A 6,000-nucleotide genomic window follows, 5' to 3' on the forward strand; every position below is an offset into this window, starting at 1 on the left:
CAATTACCACCAAATGACAAAACAGTACAATAGTTCATGTACTCTGATAAATATTTCCATTTTGTTTGACAAAACAAAGTGAATTTTTACTCAGTACTCTGATTTTATGGAGTCAGTAAGTTTCTGGTACCAATGATGTCCATCAAATACTAATCATTCTCGTCTTTGTAATTAAAAATACTATTTCCAGCAAATAATTATTTATTTCCCGCCAAAAAAAAGCACATTCACAACAATTTGATGTTTTCTTGGCTACGCAGTTTATTTAAAGGCCTCCTCATCCGGAGGATCCTAAAATCATTAACAAAAATCAGCTTTTGGCACATTTGTTTGTACATATAGATCCCTGCTAGTGGTTCAGCCGAAAGCCGGGGCCGAAAGCCCTGTATTAAGAGATCACACCACTAAATCAGGCCCAACCCTATCTGACTGAAGAAATAACAACCAGTGTTTTTATTCGCTGACCATACCAGGTGCATTTTAATGGAAAAAAAGTTTGAAATGAAGGCTGATGTGCCCATTTTGTGGTGATAGTTGTACTCTGTGGCCCGGCTCTGTGGATGTTTTTCTTATCATCCAATCATAAAATAATAAAAAATATTACAATTCTGACATTTTAGGAAGGTTTTTATTAGTTCCATGCACCAAATACGTCACAGCATAGAGGCGCTGAGATGTAGGCTTTGGTAAGGTTTACATCATGTTCAATGCACCACTGCGAAAAATCGAGCCACTCAACTACCAAAAAAATGGTGGTTTTAGGGTAGAATATATCACAATCTTTTAGAAATTTTTTGTTTTAAATGCCCTAGCACGTTCTAACCATGAGAAAATGACGATTTCTTAGGTACCTCTTAACACATAAAAGAATAGGAACTTGATTTAGTGGTGTGATCCCTTAAAGACATGAATCTGTACTCATTAGCAACATGTATTCGAATGGGGCTTCAACTTTGTCAATACATGTACTGTCCGGCGTTTTCCTCGTTTTTTGCCAAATTGTTAATTTCAAAAATATCTAATGACAATTTTAATGACTTCACTTTTAGGCAATATACACATTTTTGTTTCATACATTTTCGCTGAGATTACTGAATGGGCCTTAAACTTAAGGGAGTACTACACCCCTGGCCAATTTTGTGCCTATTTTTGCATTTTTCTCAAAAATTATAGAGCATTGGTGACAAGTAAGATATGTATATTAGCTTATATTATAGGGGCAAGGACTACAACTACTGCACTGAAAATTCAGCAACTTATTGATTTATTGATCAAATATTGGTTTTCCCTCATTTTTGACTGTAACTCCACAACTGTTGTCTGGGCTGAAATAATATTCCCAATGCAGTAGTTGTAGTCCTTGCCCCTAAAATATACATATTTTACTTGTCACCAATGCGCTATAATTTTTGAGAAAACTGCAAAAATAGGCACAAAATTTGGCAGGGGTGTTGCACCCCCTTAAGTTAAAATTGCTGCAGTTATGTGTATTGTTCAGCACAAAAAGTATTGTTTGTATATCTCGTCAAACAGAACAAAAACACAATAAATGTCATTAGAATAATTATAATTAACCAATGACGTCGACGCTCACAATATTTACCAAAGAGCATAGTTTTAATGAACAATGTAAGCAAACAATGGCATTTGTCCTTGTAACAAACTTTAGTTAGCACAAGACCCATTATTTTGGCTCTTGTCCATTATTGTCTAGAGGTCATTGCTCTTTCTGTCTTTAAACTCACCAACAAACTTCAGAAATACTATTATTTACGCTCTTACAATAATGAAAGTCGGTATTTACAAAAATGATTTATATTAATTGATATTGAAGGTTTCAATTGTGTTAAAAGTTGTGTTTACACTCTAACAATTGAAACTCGTTTATTGTAAACAGAAAGCTCCCACTTTCAAATACTAGTATCGATTGAATTCGCTGGTTTTTATTGTGTTATGTTATATATAAATTAAATACCGGAATTAATCCGGTCAGTGTCAAATTGTAAAAGTTTGTCGAAATTGCCCTAGACCTTCGAAGGATCGGCCGAGGGGTTTCCGCGAACTGAGTTAGGTTTAATTAGCAGTTTGATGTGGCCGAATCAAGATGCATGCAAAGCGCTTTTTATCCTCACTCCTCATTTCATTTGGTATAATTGATCAATTTCCTTCATCAAGTGGACAAGCTTCTACAAGTAAGTATAGCTTTTTTTATAATCTGGTTAATTTTCAGTTTTTATACGCACGTTTTTTTGTTGTTGTCAGGCCCGTAACCAGGGGGGGGCTGGGGGATTACGCCCCCCCCTCAAATCCCCAAATGCCCCCAAAAGTAAAAAAAAAAAAAAAAAAAGTCCCATTTGCAAGCGTAGCGAGCGAAAAAACAGGGTTTTTTTAATGCCTTTTTGGTCAAAAAAGGTCCAAATTTTGGGGAAAAAAACTCCACTTTTTCAAAATCCGCCCCCCCCCCCAAAAAAAATCCTGGTTACGCGTATAGGGGCCTGGTTGTTGTTGTTGTTTACTGTTTTACGTCCAGCAAACACAACAATATTTTAAAACATTATAAACGTATTATAAACGTGTTTTGGTTTTGGTCAAGTCGGGTTATTTAAATGTCATGAAACACTCACAACAACATTTGAAAATGTTTTTTTTAAGTGTTTATATACCCTTTATATAATCCGACATTTAAACATTAACTGTAAACCGTGCTGGGGTACAATTGCATTATTAATGGCTGAAGAAGAAATGTGTTTATTTATGTTAGGCTTTTGGTTTTTCATTTGTTGCATTAAGGAATGGGATATTACGGTTAGCGACGTTTTCACGTATTTCTTGTGGGAGCTGAGAGTACACCATACCTATATCGAATTGCATTCTTAATACGAGGAATGTCCTTCTGATATCAAATAATTTTGATTTTTTTGAAATTCGCGATATAATACAAATTTTATGGCAAATTATCAAAATTTAATATTTTTAAAATTTTTGATATTTAACAGTCCTCGAAGTAAACTTTATAAATCTAATGATATGTACTGAAAGTGTATGTAGCTGGGATGAAAAGCCGACGAGCAATTGAAAAATTTGACCGTTCATATTATTGATATACATTTTTTCCCCAAAAGACCTAATTTTTTTGGGTGTTTTTGGGAAAAAATCCATATCTTCAATACGAGAGGTCAACATTTTCAATTGATCGTCGGCTTTTCTTCCCAGCTACATACGCTTTAAGTACATATCATTAGATTTATAAAGTTTACTTCGAGGACTGTTAAATATCAAAAATATCATTTTTAATCATTTGCCATAAAATGCGTATTATATCGCGAATTTCAAAAAATCAAAATTATTTGATATCAGAAGGACATTCGTCATATTCAGAATGCAATTCAATATGCCTGATGTGCTCTTATGTCCCACAAAAAATACTGTCCAAACGTCCATACCCCATCCCTTAAATAATAAAAAATTATATATAAACGACACATTTAAATAAAGATCTGCCGATAAAAACCGTGTTATTTTAACATTATTTTTTTCCTAGTTTTTGTTTATTTATCTTGATTTTTGTCTTTTATTTGTTGCCTTCTTTGTATGTCTTTTGACATTTATTGGTTTTGTCCTCGTTAAGGAATTACTTGTGCAGATACCCCATGTCAGCACGATGGACATTGTATAGATTATGGCGGGCATTATTTCTGCATGTGTCATCATGGATTCGCAGGAGGACAGTGTCAAATAGGTAAGTGAATACTTAAGAAATTATTATTCGGGGAGCACCCATAGTTCAGAGGATCACTAGGGTCAGAAAAGTTCGGGGTTAGGGCAGTAGGGTTAGGTTAGGATAATGATTAAGGTTATAGTTAGCGTTAGCGTTATGAAATATTGAGGGTTAAGGTCTGGGTTTAAGGCGGAACCTGGAGTTCATACCCGTTATCTCGAAGGGAAACGTTATTCCTCGGGCGTTTCCGAATTTAACAAAATAAGCATAACCCTGTACCAATTACCCTAACCCGTACCATAACAAAACGTTTCGGAATAACACACGTTTGGAATAACGCACATACATATAGTCAATTCGGAATTGACACTGTTACGTCAAGAAGAATAATCGAGCTTTAATATAAAATTGGGCTTCAATCGGTAGTCTAAGTTATGCTCCATCCAACATCCAAGATGACAAACATCGATAAGCAAATGTTTATATTTTTGGCCTTATCTGGTAAACAATTCGAAACATCAAATATCTAAAAACTATATCAAAGCTTTCCCTGGAATGGCATGCCTATATTTTTTTTAAAGTAAAAAATGTGTTAGTTTTAGTTAGGCCATGTAAAATTAATATTTTGGTTCTCGTCCCTCCCTCCTCAATTTCTGGGATTTGTCAGATTTTTTTTTGATTTTTTAGATTTTTCAATTTTTTAGACTTTGGAATGATTTATGAAATCTTCATACATATAAATAAGTTTATTAGAGAACAAGCATCACTTCCAAGTCTTTTTTTGTGGTACTCTAGGGGTTTATCCTCAGAATCTCACATTTGAAAAAAAAAGGGCCTCATCGTTTCCTCGAGCACTGTTGGAGAAGACCGAAAACTACTGACAATGCTAATTTTACATTGAAAAAAAAAAAAAAAAAAACACCTCCCTCCCTCATCAATTCATGAAAATCCTCTGGACGAGAACCAAAACATTAATTTTATACGGCCTTATATTCTTCAAACTTGTTGTTTTTACATCGAATCTATGTTTATATTTAGATTTCTTAACTAATCTTCTTTTCCAAAATACAATTACATGATTAATAATGAAGTTACAGCACTAAAATTAATGCATTTCTGAGAGCTATAATATGCATGAATACAGAAATCAAGTCGATTTTTGATCCCTTTGTTTGCTGAAGCATATCTTTGTTTGAAAATTCACCGATTGAAGTGAAATAAAGTTTATATTGAAGCTTTGTTATTACTATTCTTTCCTGTTAAGTACCACCTATAGGTGGTACTACACCCCCTGATAAATTTTGTGACTAATTTTTCTCAAAAATAACTACACACTGCTAACAAAAGTTATGTACATGTATATATATGGGCAACGAATCCAATTCTTCACTGAAATTTCAGTGATTCAAGACAAGTGGTTCATTATAATTATGTTAAGAAATGAGGTACATTCTAGCGTTATAGGCCTACCTCTTTCTTATCATATTTAATAATGAACCGCTTGTGATTCCTTGCCCTTATAATACTATACATAACTTTTGTTACCAGTGTGTTATTATTTTTTGAGAAAAATGCAAAAATAGTCACAAATTTATCAAGGGGTATAGTACCACCTTAAGTTTTAAAAATACCCCATAGGCACCGTGTTTCTAAAATTATTCGCCTTCCGAATGTTTAAATTTATTTATTTGTCGGTATGTGTCTTTCTTTCTTTCTTTCTTTCTTTCTTTCTTTCTTTCTCTTTTTCTCCTCTTTTTCTCAGTTTTTCCTCCTTCTCATGTCATTTTCATCTTCCTTCTTTCCTCGTTTTCACACATTTTCCTCATTTGTTGCTGTCCTGTCTTAATATCGTATCTTTGAAGAAAGTGACCTCGAGTCGCAAGCACACGAACCTTGGATACTTATTTTCAACCAAATTAAGATTTCACGTATCAATAACCAAATCAATAGTTTATAACAAAATGATATCAATTACTATGAACGTTTATATACAATACGATTATTTGCACGACTGGTTGATTGTTAAAATGTCATACTTTATTGAATTATCAATTGTATCAATGTCGTCATCCTTGTAGTTATCGGTAATCATAATCATGATTCCATTGTTATCAACTTATCATCTTTAGCCTGCAGTATGAATTCTTTATACAACAAAACAACAACAACAACAGCAAAATCACACACACACCCCACCCCCACCCCCACACACAAAACACACAAACATTTAAATGTGCATTTAATTCATGCATTGAATCCATTAATTTCTTTATACATTTATA

Source organism: Amphiura filiformis, chromosome 4 (assembly GCF_039555335.1).
Source record: "Amphiura filiformis chromosome 4, Afil_fr2py, whole genome shotgun sequence".
Lineage (NCBI taxonomy): Eukaryota > Metazoa > Echinodermata > Ophiuroidea > Amphilepidida > Amphiuridae > Amphiura > Amphiura filiformis.